At 39.3% G+C, this 16,085-nt stretch overlaps 1 pseudogene; it reads right to left on the bottom strand.

Annotated features, from left to right (window-relative positions):
- Positions 1-1,926: 1,926 nt before the first annotated feature.
- On the bottom strand, positions 1,927-2,988 carry LOC116665099 (annotated as a pseudogene).
- Between the last annotated feature and the right edge of the window lie 13,097 nt (positions 2,989-16,085).

Genomic DNA, 16,085 nt, shown 5'->3' with positions numbered 1-16,085 from the left:
CAGAGAAGCCTGAGACTAAAGATAAAGTTGGTCATGTTAGAGAAAAATTTGACCACAAGACCTTGTAATTGAAGATGCTGGGATGTAATTCAGAGGCACTCCAGGCAGAGAGAGGTGTCCACGGGTAAAGGAGGCACATTTATCTCTACCCTATCTGGATGGTTAAACTTCTGGATCTCTTCCACAGCATCCTCAGCAGTGGGGGCACCATCTTGCTTCACAGAGAAAATACATGCCCGTGGAAACCCTTCAACTTCTAATCACCAGCTCCCAAGTACAAACCAACCAAGAGCCAACCAACTGATGTAATAAGAGAGAGAGAGAAAAAGGGAAGTCCCTCTTAGAGTTTCAACAGAGGGAGAAGACCAACTGTTATCACATTCTTCGTCTTCTTCCTTTACTTATCCCTTGTTTGATCATTTCTTCTCCCTCTTTTATCTCATTTAGATCCTTGGAGGCCAGGTGCACTCACAGACCATGACAGTTCACAAGGCCTTGTGTCTGAGAGGCGGAGCACAAGGAGGCCCTTAACGTGGAGACGTGAGAGTAACATCAGCACTGCAGACCGACCTGTCCTGATAGCCCCAAATCCACACTAGCGCTGCATTATCCTCCACTGCCTTACCTAAGGAAACTGCTCTTCTTAGATTAACCATGTCTTGATACTGTATTCATATATCTCCTTATTTATTTGCTTATTTTTTCCCAAAGTTTCAAAGAAAAGAAAGGTTTGATGAATTTTCAAAAATTAGACAATTTTACCTTCTGCATGATTCCCAATATATATACAATAATTTTCTTATCAAATTATTCATATGCTATTTAGTAGTAAATGAATTTCATATTTTCCTTAAATAATACCATTCGGTACATACAACTCTTAGTTCTATTCTTATCAGAGTAAAATAAGGACTTAGTTAATGTTTCTCCCCTCAAATATTTTCATTACTCAGACTCTAGTATATCCACATAAAGTAGATCCTACACAAAGACATTTTAATCAGCCTTGATAGCAACACCCTCCTTAGATGAGTGACACACAATTACTGGATATGACTACATACACCACACATTGTTTTAAGTGAGTGTTCAAATATGAAAATGTGTTTTGCTCACAATGGAAACACAATAGCACCTTTAAAATGTGGATGAATAAAACCAGTGTTCCAAGGCAAGATCCATGAATAGGTCCACAATTACGAAGAGTATGAAAAATCAAAACAGTAAGTGATATTTCCTCAATTATGTCAGTGTCAGATACCATGTACACATACACACCGTATGCGGAGAGAGCTGATGGCTACTCTGAAGCTTTATTAAGTTGCACAGTCTTATATAGCAAAGAAGAATGACAAGGGAAATGGTTAACAGGCAGTGTCTGGCTCAAGGTCAGAAGACCGTTTATGTTTTGGTAAATCATGTTCGTGTTGGCACCAACGAGCCTTACAGCTTATCAGGGCGGAATGTATGAGAAACGGCTGCTTCACACACAATATTCTTCTTGGACTCAGGCGGCTGTGCCTGCCTTAGGTTGCCCCCCTCTGGGGATCTTACCCATCCTTGGCTAACCAGCCTTCTCACCTCTTGAGTCTGCAGCTTTTTATAACTTGTTTACCATTCTGGCCCAAGGCTCGTTCCTTTGTTCCCACATTCGGGGGCCAACAAATTACTCTCAGGCCATACGAATGGACATTGAGTAATGGTGGGAAGTTCTATTACAGCAGTGCCTAACTCCACTGAACATGCTGCTCTGACATAAAAATACTCCTACATCCTATAGCCTAATCCAACCTCTCAGCCTCTACCCAAGTACACCAGTACACGCTTCATCACCTCCTCCCTGGTTGCCATGGCAATGAAGCTGATGTTTGTCATATCCTGAGTTGGGTGGGAGAACACAAAGGCAAAGCTCTTTTCTCTAAGTGATGCTCATGATTCATTAAGTTGCCAGTTTTGACGTTAATCCAGATAATTGCCCTAGTAGTTTCTGCCAGGCCCCCTTCACTTCCTTATTCCTGACACTGTAAATCAGGGGGTTCAGCATGGGTGTCAAAATGGCATAGAAGACAGAGACCAATTTCTCCTGAAGGACAGAGGGGCTGGAACTGGGCTGGATATAAGTGAAAATGGCCATGCCATAGCACAGGACAACCACCGTCAGGTGGAGGCGCAGGTGTGGAAGGCCTTCTCTCTCCCCTCCGTGGACCGGATCTTGAGGATGGTGGAGATGATCTTGATGTAGGACAAGAGAACCAGGCAGAAAGGGGTCATCAGCAACACAATGCTAGAAACCACGATTGCAACCTCATTGGAGGACGTGTCCACACAGGCCAGCCTGAACATAGAAAGGACTTCACAGGATATGTGATCAATATACTTGTTTGTGCACATGGGCAACTGAAAGGTGACAGCAGTATGCATGAGAGAGTTGACAGAGCCACTGACCCAGGATGTGACGGCCAACCTAGCACAGAGCCCTCCGTGCATGACGACCGAGTATCTCAGGGGGTCACACACAGCCACGTAGCGGTCGTAGGCCATCACTGCCAGGAGAAAAAACTCAATCCCACCCAGGCCCAGGGAGAAAAATAGCTGGGCTGCACAGCTCACAGGTGAGATTCCTTTATGTTCTGCAAGAAAATGCACAAGCATCTGAGGGATGATGCTCATGGCATAAGAGACATCAACAATGGAGAGGTTGGTGAGAAAGAAATACATGGGGGTGTGGAGCCAGCTGTCCAATCTGATCAGAAGAACAATGAGGAAGTTTCCCAGCACAGTGACCAGGTACATGACTGAGAACAGGACAAAGAGAGAGATCTGTGTGTTCCAGTCACTGGACAGGCCAAGGAGAATAAACTCTCTCACCCAAGTCTGGTTATCTGTTCCCATTAAAAAATATGAAGATTCCTGGAGAATGTCATTCTAAGTGAAGTAAGCCAGAAAGAGAAAGAAAAGTACCATATGAGATCACTCATGTGGAATCTAAAAAAAGAAAAAGAAAAAGAAAGAAAAGAACATAAGTACAAAACAGAAACAGACTCATAGACATAGAATACAAACTTGTGGTTGCCAAGGAGGAGAGGGGTGGGAAGGGACAGACTGGGATTTCAAAATTTGGAGATACTGACAGGCATATGCAGAATAGATAAACAAGATCATACTGTACAGCACAAGGAAATATATACAAGATCTTGTGGTAGTTCACAGCAAAAAAAAAAATGTGACCATGAATATATGTATGTTCATGTATAACTGAAAAATTGTGCTCTACACTAGAATTTGACACAACATTGTAAAATGACTATAACTCAATAAAAATGTGTAAAAAATCTGAAGATTATTAATTGGCAGAGAGAGTCAGAAATGACAGAAGCTATTGAATCAAAGAATCATAAAAATGGTTCTTTTATCACCACATACTGTATGAATCTGGCCAGCCTTAGTCAGATATTTCAGATCATTTATGGGCCAAGATGCAGGCTTTATACAATACACATTATATCTGTATCAGAGATAGGTCAGTGCTTTCATAAGAACACAATATAGTCTTTGCGAGACCCAGTTAAATCTTGAAGATAATGCAGTACAATGTTGGTACAAAGCTATATCTTTACTAATTTACCTCCGATTCTAGGACATGGAAAGGATGGTAGGTGACAGTAATAGGTAAAATCACAAACAATGAAGAATAACCTGGCATGAAAGATGAAAAACAAACAAACAAAAAGCTACCTTAAATATGTCAACTAGACCCATTATGATGAAATGGATAAATCTATTATAAAAGGAAATGCTGGGAAGAGGGAGGAACTTGTAGAAACATCTGGAATCAGAGAATCTGGGTTTGAAAGCATATTTTATTTAGCAGCCATATGATTATGGCTTGGTGACAAACTTTAATATACAAGAAAGGTAATATTAGACAACTTTCAAGCACATGTAAGCTCACATGTAGGTAACTTACGGAGAAAGTACCTTGTGAACTGTTCCCTAGTCGCAGTGCTATGGGACTGGGAGTACTGGCAGTAACATGGCCTCTGCCCTGGGGGAAAAGGCAGCAAATGTGACCTTCCTCGATCTCCTCTATAAATTCAGACACATATAAAATATATTTAAAAAAAATAAAGTTGTAGGCAACATTTAATGAATCTTAGGGCTTAGGTTAATGGGACACTTTGAGAACTTTCCTTTCTTTTGGTATTTCTGACAGACTCTCGTTTCTTCAGCCTGAAAGGGATGAGGTGGGAAAGAGAATTTTAATTGTGTCCTGTTTTATTTTCCCTCTTCAACTTACTGCTATTAATAATCTACCCTTTGTATATTGGTTCAAAAGAAAGCAAAGAAGGGTATGAACGTTTAGACTTTCTCAATATAAGAGGGAAAGGAAAGCATATGGTTAAGGGCCCTTTCTCATTGCTCAAGGCAGAGAAGAAGGTATGAATTCTCGCAGATATACGTTGGAATAGAATTTCCCTTTTGTTTTCTTTTGCCCAGGAAGTGTTTTTCAGTAGACCTAATATGTTTTAATATCAGTTTTGAACATAAAATAGAAATATTTTAAATTTTTAGACATATCTGAAGCACGGACTCATTCTTACTATTCCTCCAAGCCTGCCTGTGCACTGACGTCCTTTCCTTGCAGTGGACAAAGCAATGAAACCAGGACAGAAAGGCAGCAAAGGAGACTAAGAGCACAAACGGAGCAGCTTGTCTCATCTCAGAACCCATAAAGGGGTTGGGCCAGGGGCTCTGAGCAGAAAGGGGAAGACAAAACAAAACAATTAGATTCTACAAATGCCCTTCTCATTCATGATTCAGACACATACATTTTCATAAACCTCCTCCCTAATGTCCTCCTCAGAACTTGACCTCCCCTTTCAATAGTTCCTTCTTTCCTGCTGTATCATGCTAGTCTCATCACTTTGCTTCTCTCAAGCATGATCAATCTGAAAAAAAAAAAAATGTCTACTTGCCTGGAAACCAGAGCTGAACAAGGACTGAGTTAAGAGTCAGCCCTATTTAGCCCTCTCGCCTGTATAAGTTTGTTTGTGTTCTCTAGATGGCAAAATAGGAGGTTCCCATGGATGCATCAAATAAACACCTACACACAGATCAGTTCCCTTTGAGAGAAATCCAGAAACTAGTCGTGAGACTCCTACACATTAAATGACTGAAAAAATACCCACTTCAAAACTGGTAGAAGAAGCTGAGACACATTCACTGATGGCCACACTTGATTATCCTACCCTGGTAACTGTATTACAAACTTAAAACCATCTAACAATACCTTCCACTTCTACTGGCTGACAGCTTCATAAATTACCTCGTCCCTTTCCCCCACATTATGAAGAAGAAAGCACTGAAAAAACTTAGCAGGCATGTACACTCTAGAATTCCTCAGTGTCTCATCTTCCAGAATTATACCCCTTCCACCATTCATACCAATTCAAAGAGAGTGTGGATGGATAAACCTTGGCTAAACCTCAAAAATACAATCTCAAAGTGTCAGGCTTGCAGGTGAGCCCATTACCCATATTATATCCCATTCATTGTAGAGATGACAGCTTTAGCTAAGGGATAAAAAGCCAAAAGCTTTTGTCTCTCCAGAGAGTCTGTGCATCATCTTATGTAACACTCTTTTAAGGCTTAATCACATTGGCCTTCTTATTGCAGTCCTCTACAATCTCAGCAGAGACAAATAGATTTCCTGAATACAGAAGCAGAGCACATGAAGGTAGGTCCCACAACCCAAGGATATGCTTTCTTTCATGCTAGTCAAAGCAGAACCATACCTTTTCACGTTTGAGTAGTCAACAGAAATGCACTTTCACTTAAAGAGTCATATGGCCTGTGGCTGAATACTTGGTGGTTGTATATACACTAAATGCCTCCAGCATAAGCAGAAATATTTGCATCATCCTAATGCCTGAAACAAAAGATCCCAGGACCACTTAGCTAGGTGAAGTTTCAAATATGGTTTTATAATCTGAGAGGACAGTCAGCTTTTCTTCTTTGTGGTCTTATTATCTACATCATATCTAAATTTTATTGTCTGACTTTTCATATAAACTGAGTCCAATTATTGAGACAGTTTCTCCAATATGTACAAGTCTGAAATTTACCACTGATGACATGTTACCATGATTTCATTTGTAAATACTCACCTTCTTTATATCACTTGTCCCCTATAGATAAGACTCGGGTATTTTTTGCAGTGTAATTAATTCCCTGTCTGGTAAATCTACATAGCACACTCTCTACAGCTCATTCTAGAGGCACTGACCCTGAAATGAGAGTCAGGAGACCTCATTTCTAGTCCCAGGTCACATTCTCAGTATTTATGAGTTTAAGCAATCCATTTGATAATTTTACATTTCAAATTTCTATCATTGAAAGGAAAATCCAAATACTTTGAGAAAAGACACTTTAAAGCTATTGATAATTTATCTTATCTGGAAATGTAATATACTTCCATAGGTTCAAGAATATCAGTATCTAATAATTATTTTATAGATGTGTCTTCCTGAAAAAAAAGATGCAGAATTCATCCATAGAAACTCCAGTCTTTAACTGTTCACCATCGCTCCCCCATTCCCCTCTGTTTCAATCTTTCTCCTCCCAGTATTTAAGTTTGGAATTGAGAAACCTTTACAATCCAATACCACAGAAGCCTCCAGCTTCTGGGAAGCTGCATTATCCTGCTACATTTGCTATACTCTTCAGAGTGAGAAGATTCCACACTCATGGTTCATATCTCCGATCCAAAGTCCCTAACAGATCAGATCAGATCTGTTGCTGCCTCTATAAAAACCTCTGCTTACACCCACCCTCTGTTACTACCTCTGTCATGAGCTTTCAGACGTTAATTAGTGCCAGACAAAATGAGCATGTCTTCTCTAGTCGTGGTTTATGCTGCTTTCTAAAGGGTGCTGTCCCCCCAAAAAGTGATGGACCATCAAAGTTGAGTCCCAGACTCCTTGGTTTCCAGGCTAAGAATTCACCCGGGACTAGCTTAGAGTGGAAGGGAAACTGCTGGGAGCAAGTGCACAGGTGCCCCACAATTGGCTCAAACGCGAACTAATAAGGTTTCTCAGTGGCTGAATCAGCGATGTGGGCTGACAGGTTCCCCTCAGGGGCTTTAAGTGTCAGAGGGTTAATTGTTGCTACCACTCCTAATTATCAAGGGCAGGGCCTTGATGTCTCCCTTCTCCTCCCTGTGGAAGGTGGTTTTCCAGCCTCTTCAAACCACAACAATCCACGGAGGGCTAAGTCAAAATTCTAAAAAGTTAGAGATGCCGTCTTCCTAAGGATGGGATATTCTTGTACAGCCCAAATGTGATATTTAGCCTTCAATACCCCTTTTCTGGTGAGCAGTAAGTAGACCTGCATCCAAATTAATTAAAAAACCCAGTTATACCCTTCGGCTCCAGGATACCTTCATCTCTCCTTCTGAAAATAAAGTGTGCTTCATCTCATTTCATGAGATATGTGCACAGAGTCTAATGGACTGCGGTGAGCAATGAAAGGACTGGACGAACACCCAAGTACATCTCCTACACTGGTATTCAACTTTTAAAAACAGTAACATCGCATAGATAGATTTGAGACTCCAAATAAGATCCCAAAAAAGAAGATGAAGGAAATTTTATGATTTAAAAGGAGAAAAGGAGGAAAGGAAAAAGGCATCTGAAATTAACTTTCTCTACCTCTTCAAATCTTTAATTTTTATAAAAAGATTCAATGTAATTTTGACAAAATGCAGTCACATTAACATTCTCTAATACATTCTTTATGCATCATGCTCACTTTAAGTGAGTCATTTATCTCCCAGGCAAATACTAACAACTCTCAACATCACTATACATATCCACTCATTTACCCAGCCATCTACAATCATCTCATTACTCTCTCATCCCTTTGCTCATCTGCTCATCCAACCATTTATGCATTCTGTAAATCATCTACATCATAACCTGCCTATATCCTTATTATCCATTAATTATAAACTCAAAACGTTCTAGTCCTCATCCAATGAATTATCCATCTACTAATCCATGAACACATTCCATCACGATCCCATGGCTTCTGACATTACAGTGCCCAGTGACTCTGTCAAGGCTTCTGTGATGTCCCAGGCAATAGAAAGGGAAAGTGGAGAGGCTTCTGATGCTTCACCTGAATTTCCAAATCTCACAGAATTGACAGACTGGTTGCATATTTTCTCTGAGCAAAGTTAGAAAAATTCCATTACCGTGAGGGTTCTGGTCAGTATCTAGAACTTCACATCACTACTGGCTTTCTCCTCTCATCTGCAGACAACAGAGGTCAACTCCCAAAGGCCAAGCTTTTAACAAGGACTCACAACTTCTCACTCACTCCTGCTCAAAACCTGGGGAAATCTGCCTCCTCATCCAACCTCTATCATTCAGCAAATTACATCAACTCTTACTTCAAAATGTCTGCTACATGGACCCTTACTTTCCGTGATTAATGCTGCTGGTCTCAGTTACTTTAGCATTTTGTTTCTAACTGTGACATAATTCAGTGCCTTTCAAGGTATGGTAGGCTTCATTCTATGCAGACTTGCTGAATTAGAAACTATGCAGATAGGATCCACAGATTGTGTTTTAAGGAGCCTCTCAGGTTTTCTGATGGAATAAAACACTTTTCAGGTGTTTCTGAGAGAATGAAATTTGAGAACTACTGTAGCAATCTACTTGGTAGACCACTGTCACATTGATCTTTCATTGTAACACTTTACCCCACTTCACAATATTTAATATAAAATTTCCAATGACTTTAATCCTATATTTCAACTGAGAGTGAAGAATTCCAAAGACATCCACAATCTCAAGGTTCCCCTGCTTCTCTCCCATGTGAGCCCTCACCCATCCTACAATTCCTGCTGTTCCCCAAAAGGAAATGCTCTCTCTTCTGACCAGGAAGTTTATCTTCTAGGTGTCTACTTAAAATTGAAATAATTCCTTCAAGAAGCATTTGTGACAGACACACTAACATTTACTTTCGATCTGTAGGCCTAGGTTTGCAAGAAGAGCATAAATATACCACATTATTTCTTTCAAACACTATGTATATAATTTGGATAATCTGATTCCAGGTAAGTGGTTTCTTTGACCTAATATTCCTCACCCTAAAGAGTATTGCCATTGTTATATTACTTAGTTGAAAATAGCACCCACCACCTAAAAACTATTAGACTAATAAATGAATTCAGCAAGGTTACAGGATACAAGATTAAAATACAGAAATCTGCTGCATTCCTGTACACTAATAATGAAAAATCAGAAAGAGAAAATTTTTAAATCCAATTTAAAATTGCATCAAAAAATAAAATATCCATGGAGGTGAAAACTATAAAACACTGATGAAGGAAATTGAAGATGATTCAAAATACGGAAAGATATCCCACTTTCTGGATTAGAAGAATTAATATCAAAATGGCCATACTATCCAAAGCAATCTACAGATTTAATACAATCCTTATCAAAATGCCCAGGACATTTTTCACATAACTAGAACAAGTAATCCTAAAGTTTATGTGGAACCACAGAAGACCCAGAAATGCCAAAGCTATCCTGAGAGGAAAGAACAAAGCTGGAAGTATAACCCTCTCAGACTTAAGACTACACTAAAAAGCCACAGTAATCAAAACATTATGGTATTGGCCAAAAAAGAGACATATAGATGGGCAGAATAGAATAGAGAGCCCAGAAATAACAGGCCCACACAGCTATGGTCAATTAATATACAAAAAAGGAGGCAAAAATATACAGCGGAGAAAAGATAAGCTCTTCCAGTGGTGCTGGGAAAACTGGGCAGACACATGTAAACAATGAGATTAGAACATTCCCTCACACCATACACAAAAATAAACTCAAAATGGTTTAAAGACCAAATGTAAGACCTGAAACCATAAAACTCCTAGAAGAGAACATTCGCAGAACACTAAGCATAAATTGTAGCAGTATTTTCTTGGATCAATCTCCAAAGGCAAAAGAAATAAAAGCAAAAATAAACAAATGGGACCTAATTAAACTTTAAAGCTTCTGCGCAGCCAAGGAAACCATAGACAAAATGAAAAAACAACCTACCAAATGGGAGAAAATATTTGCAAATGATATGACTGATAAGGGGTTAATATCCAAAATATATAAACAGCTCATACAACCCAATATCAAAAAAAAAAATAATCGAATCAAAAAATGGGCAGAAGACTTGAATAGCCATTTTTCCAAAGAAGACATACAAATGGCCAACAGGCACATGAAAAGATGATCAGCATCACTAATTATTAGAGAAATGTAAATCAAAACCACAAATGAGGTATCACCTCACACCTATAAGAATGGCTATTATCAAAAAGCTGACAAGTAACAAATGTTGGAGAGGATGTGGAAAAAGGAAACCTTAGTATACTTTGGTGAGAATGTAAATTAGTGATTCTACTATGGGAGACAGGATGGCAGTTCCTTAAAAAACAAATAGAACTACCATATGACCCAGAAATTCCACTGTTGGCTATATACCTGGAAAAAAATGAAACAGTAATTCAAAAAGGTTGTATGAATTCCTATATTCATAGCAGCACTACTTGCAGTAGCCAAGACATGGAAGCACCTGAAGTGCCCATCAACAGACAACTGGATTAAAAAGATGCAGTATACAAACAATGTGGAATATTACTCAGCCATAAAAAAGAATAAAATACTGTCATTTACAGCAACATGGATGGCCTAGAGAATATTATGCTGAGTGAAATAAGTCAAATAGGGAAAGACAAATATGTATGATATCACTTATATCATTAAAAAATAATATAAGTAAATGTATATGCAAAATAGAAATAGACTCACAGATAAGAAAATAAACTTGTGGTTATCAAAGGGGACAGGGGAGATGGAAGAAGTGGGATGGGGGCAGCAAATTGGGAGTATGAGATTAACAGACACAAAGTATATAAAATAGATGAGTAACAAGGATATACTGTATAGCACAGGAAATCATAACCTATTATCTTGTAATAACCTATAATGGACTATAATCCACAAAAACCCTGAATCACTATGCTGTACACCTGAAATAAACACAATATTGTAAATCAACTATACCTCAATTAAAAAATAAAAACAATAAAAAATAATTTTAAAATAAATTTTAAAAATAGCACCCATTTCCCTGTTTTCCTCTGTCTGTTAAAACAGACCTTAAATTCATCTACAAAACAGAAACAGACTCACACAGTAAACAATCTTATGGTTACTGGGGGAAAGTGGGAGGGAAGGGATAAATTTGGAAGTTCGAAATCTACAAATATTAACTACTATATATAAAAACAGATAAAACAAATTTCTTCTGTATAGCACAGGGACCTATATTCAATATCTTGTAATAACTTTTAATGAAAAAGAAAAAAAAAAGTTACCCTGAAGTAAGTAAATCAATCAATCAATTGACCTTAAAAAGTAATTTAGCTTCTTCTAGATCCTATTTAGGTTGTTGGAAGTTTGAAAGAACAATGCCTCCATTTTAAATAAGAAAAGACCAGATAATCTACAAAATCATAACTATATTGAAATCATCATAAAGTTGAGGTTGCAGGAAAATCAACTAGAAAGATGTCCCAGGAAAAAAGTACCTCTAAGGAGACAGGGCGTACACTCTGCCTTACCTGGGCTAGAGGGCATGGGAAGAATGTGGGGCCACCATGCTTGCCTGTGAGAAGTGCTTTATCAGATTGTTCAAGGCTGGAAGTGAGCGTAATACGAGCACGCGATGGCTAGGGGCCACAGAAAAAAGAGTTCACATCAATTCTCAAAATTGCCCCCACATACTTGTAACAGTCCTCACAAGAGCGTCTGGAGGAGGTCGGAAAAGCGGAAAATGCATTCTTTGTGGTGCAGGTCTAGGTGAAGGCAGCCACAGTGGCTGCAGTAAGGAGAAAACCCGCTCCTGCCACCACGTCTGTCTCCCTTACTGAACAAAAGCCTGAAGCCACTGTGGGAAGGGCAGCAAACGCTGTTTCTTCTGAGACAGGTGAGGACTCATTGCTGAGGAGAGGGAACAGGAAAAAAACAAAAAACAAAAAACCTTCCAGCTCTGGGGTTCCCATGGGGCAGGAGACCATTCTAGGTCTAGACCAGGAGCTATCTCCTCTGGCTGGGGAGGGGGCAAGACCACTAAGAAAGTCCCAACCCTGAGACATTGGGACAAAGAATGTGCCTCAGACCGAGACAGAACCAGGACAACAGAGTAAGTCCTCACCCTCCATCACCAAGCCAGCAAGAATGGAGCAACAAGTAACAGCAGTTCACCGTGGAGGAGAAGCTCACATTTAGCCTAACTGCGCACCAGGAAGAAGAGGAAATAAACTTGATGAGCAAGTAGCCAGTCTCTGCCACAAGCACTGGACTCTGACTTGATCAGGCTACATTTGAGGTCATGTGTTTATTTCAGAAATCTACAATTTAAGAGAGCTATTTAGAATATTCAAACCCCATAGAAGAAAGTTCTTGACAGTAAGAAGTGAAATCACGCTGATGAGCAAATGCTGAGCAGCGTTTAGCTATATCATTTCCTACTCCCTCTCAGTGTTGTCTCAGGAGAAAAACCCAACAGCAGTGATCTTCACCCTCAACAGCCCAGACCAAAGAAACTGACCCAGACTGGAGATTTAGTCTCCTTCTAAATTGGTTTACTCCTGATCTAAGAAATAAGCAGTATGAAGAATACTTTAAATTGTAGGCGGGGGAACAGGTTGTATTTCCTGGAAACTCACTGTAAGGCAGTGATCCTTGCAGCCCAGGCAGAGAGACATTATATCATACAAGGCAATAACTTCTCTAATCAATAAATTATGTTTTCAAGGCCTTATGTCTGGAGACCCAGCCTTGAAATTTTTATTGTGGTAACACCAATGCAATCTCCCTTTTACCTGCACCTGTGTTTCAAGACTCAGTATTTTCCATGTTGGTCCATTTGGGGGTTTACTGTGAGAAGGCCAGTCAGTCTAGGGTACATGCATGCTAGCCTCCAGTGGAGCCCAAAGCAAGAGAAGACTCTCCAGATGGTCCACCTGTAGTACAAACAGTTCTATTACTTGGTCCTGATGGCCTGAAATTTCCATTGGTACTTGAAGTTTCTACATCAAATTGAGATAACAAACAGAAGCTCAAAGTGGTGGTCCACAGGGTTCTGGAGAAAAACCCTGCCTCTTCAGGGAGGTGGCTGTTCTTTTGAGAGACAGCTCTTGATTGCTATTGGGCCATACTGGTAACCGAATGCCAGGCCATCAGAAACCAAGTCACCACGCACCTAAGGCTGTACATTAAAGTCTGCTTTGAGGAACAAATCTTAAAGTATATATAGGACTAGACCTGAGCATAAGACTCGAGCAACCTCATAAACACTTGGTTCATACTCCCACCACGTCTGTTTCTGCCGCCCCATCCAAGACTTCAACCCACAATTATGTCCTCCCGTGGAATCAGTAGGGACTACTTCCTAATAAGCTTGGCCCTGAAAGACCATGGAGAAAGTATCTCTCCTAATGGGAAGAGTTTAAAACAGTACATTTCACCATGACTTTGCCTGGAAGGAAAATGATCTGAAGCCAGGATACACATGGATTTAAAGGCCTTGCCTAATCTTTCGCTTGAATATAAAAGATAAAATTCCCAGGATTGTAGACACAGAGCTATAGGAAAGAAACAGAAGTAGATTCATGAGTGTGCCATGTGACTGTTCATGGCAAAGAAGGTTCTCTGTTTTCATATGGACAAGAATATGGCACAACTTAGGAGTCAATCAGCCTCATTTCCCAAGCACACCAGTAGCTACGGCAGCAAAGACAATGACTACCTATGAGTTTAGTAACTTGGACTCCAGTTAGCCAAGACTAATTCATTTGCTGTCATTACTAACTGTCCATCTGGCCAACAGCAGAACCAACCCTAAACCTCCAGTAAGCCACAGTACTCAGACTGTGTTCTCTAAATAACATTTTCCACCAAAAGGAACCAAAGCTTCTTGGAGATATAATTCCCATTAGAAGGCAAGAAGTGTAAAAGATGGGACTGTAATCCTGTATCACACCAGAACATAAGGAAGCTTTTAAAGATTATTAGGATCATGTGGTTAAAAAATGAGAAGCCAATTTTAATAGGCTCTTTTATAAACAAAGTAATGAATCCTTAAAGACGTCTATGTCCTAATATCCATAACCTGTGAATATTTTTCACATTTAAAGGAACTTGCACGTGCATTTATTCATATTAAGGATCTTAAAGTAGGGAAATTATTCTGGATTATCTGTGTGATCTCATTTCAATTACAAGGGTCCTTATAAGAGCAAGGTGAGAGGATCAGAGTCAGAAGAAAGAGACGTGATGATGGAATCAGAGTTGAGAGAGTCTGAAGATGCTGTGCTGCTGGCCTTCAAGCTAGAAGGAGCCATGAACAAATGAATGAAGGCTTCCTTGGGTAAAGCAAGAAATCTGATTCTTCCCTAACCCTTCAAAAAGGAATGAAGCCTTGTGGACACCTAGATTTTGCCCAGTGAAATGCATTTCAGACTTCTGACCTTCAGAACTGTAAGATAAAAATCTTTTGTTGTTTTAAGCCACAGAGTTTGTGGCGATTTGTTACAGTGGCAGAAGGAAATAAAAACAGGCTCCCGTTCAGTAAACATGGGCAGATTTGATCATCAAGTAAGAATATAACTGCAATGAATTAGAACACTGCAAATAAGTTTACATGGATGAGTTCATAGGGATTAAAAAAACTTGTTTGTTATATTAAAAAAGTGTTAAAGAAAGGGAAAAATGAAAAACATATCCTGCCTTTCTATACCAACTATAACTCAGGAAGATGAAATGATGGTGAGGAGGAAGTTTCTATTTATAAATATATTCCAGATAATAAGATAAAAAGGGGTGAGAAATATATCACCTCCTTGAAACCTCTAATAAATAAATGGAGCTAGGTCAGTAGTCTTCCACCAGGAGTGATTTTGCCCTCCCAGGGGACATTTGGTAATGTCTGGAGACTTCTCTCATTGTCAAAACTGGAAGATGGTGGGGAGGGGATGCAGCTGCCATCTAGTGGGAAATGGTCAGGAATGTTACAAAATATCCCACAGAGCACAAAATAGCCCCTACAAGAAACATTTATCCAGCCCAAAATGTCAATGGATGTTTGCTGCTACTGAGAAACCCTGAACTTGGCAATTAAGTAACTGCATGAAACCTAGGAAAGAGAAATCAAACACTATACACCCTTTTATAGATGTATATGCTACCATCTAGAAAATATTCTTGCCAAGAAAAAAAAAAACAAAACCACAAATCTGATCAAGGAGACACAGGGTGGGTCAACAGAACATGAAAAATTACACCAACAGGCTATCATCAAAAAATCCAGATGCGTGGAAACCCAACTGGGACAAACAGCCCTATTTTAGTCAACAAATAATTCCAAGGGGGAAGAAAGAAAATTGAGGGTGACCCTGTAGATTGAATGGTTCTTCAGAGATATAGTAGACAATTACAATGCATGGATTTATTTGGATTCTTATTTGAACAAGCCATAGTTTTTATAAGTACTAGGCATTTTTTTTCCAGGAAATCTCATATTTTTTTATGGTTATTAAATAAGGAACAATATTTTATTCTTAAATATTTTTCAGTGTCCAGCTTTCAAAAGTTATATTTGATGACTTTGTTGTTTACAACAACATCATCATCTTATTTTGCTCCTGTTCCAACAGTTCTCTCCTCCCCTATACTGGGAATGTCTTTCACAAGCAACTAATAATTAGAAATGTCTGTCATATCAAAGTGATCAAAGTAATTTAATTTATTGAGAATTTAACTTACTGAGAAAAGACTGTGTTGAAAAAAGGCCTCTATAATAAAAGAGATAAAAGTAGAAACAACATACGGAATATCGGATTGCACTTGTCTGTTTCTACAAACCTAAAGCCCATTCTAACACTTCTGCTTCCTGCGAAATGAAGATGGGTGTATTTCTTCAGAGGAACCCAAACAGGCCGAGGAGGTAAGGGC

This window comes from Camelus ferus, chromosome 7 (genome assembly GCF_009834535.1).
Source record: "Camelus ferus isolate YT-003-E chromosome 7, BCGSAC_Cfer_1.0, whole genome shotgun sequence".
NCBI lineage: Eukaryota > Metazoa > Chordata > Mammalia > Artiodactyla > Camelidae > Camelus > Camelus ferus.
The sequence above is the reverse complement of the archived record's forward strand: the minus strand, read 5'-3'. Positions and strand labels throughout refer to the sequence as shown.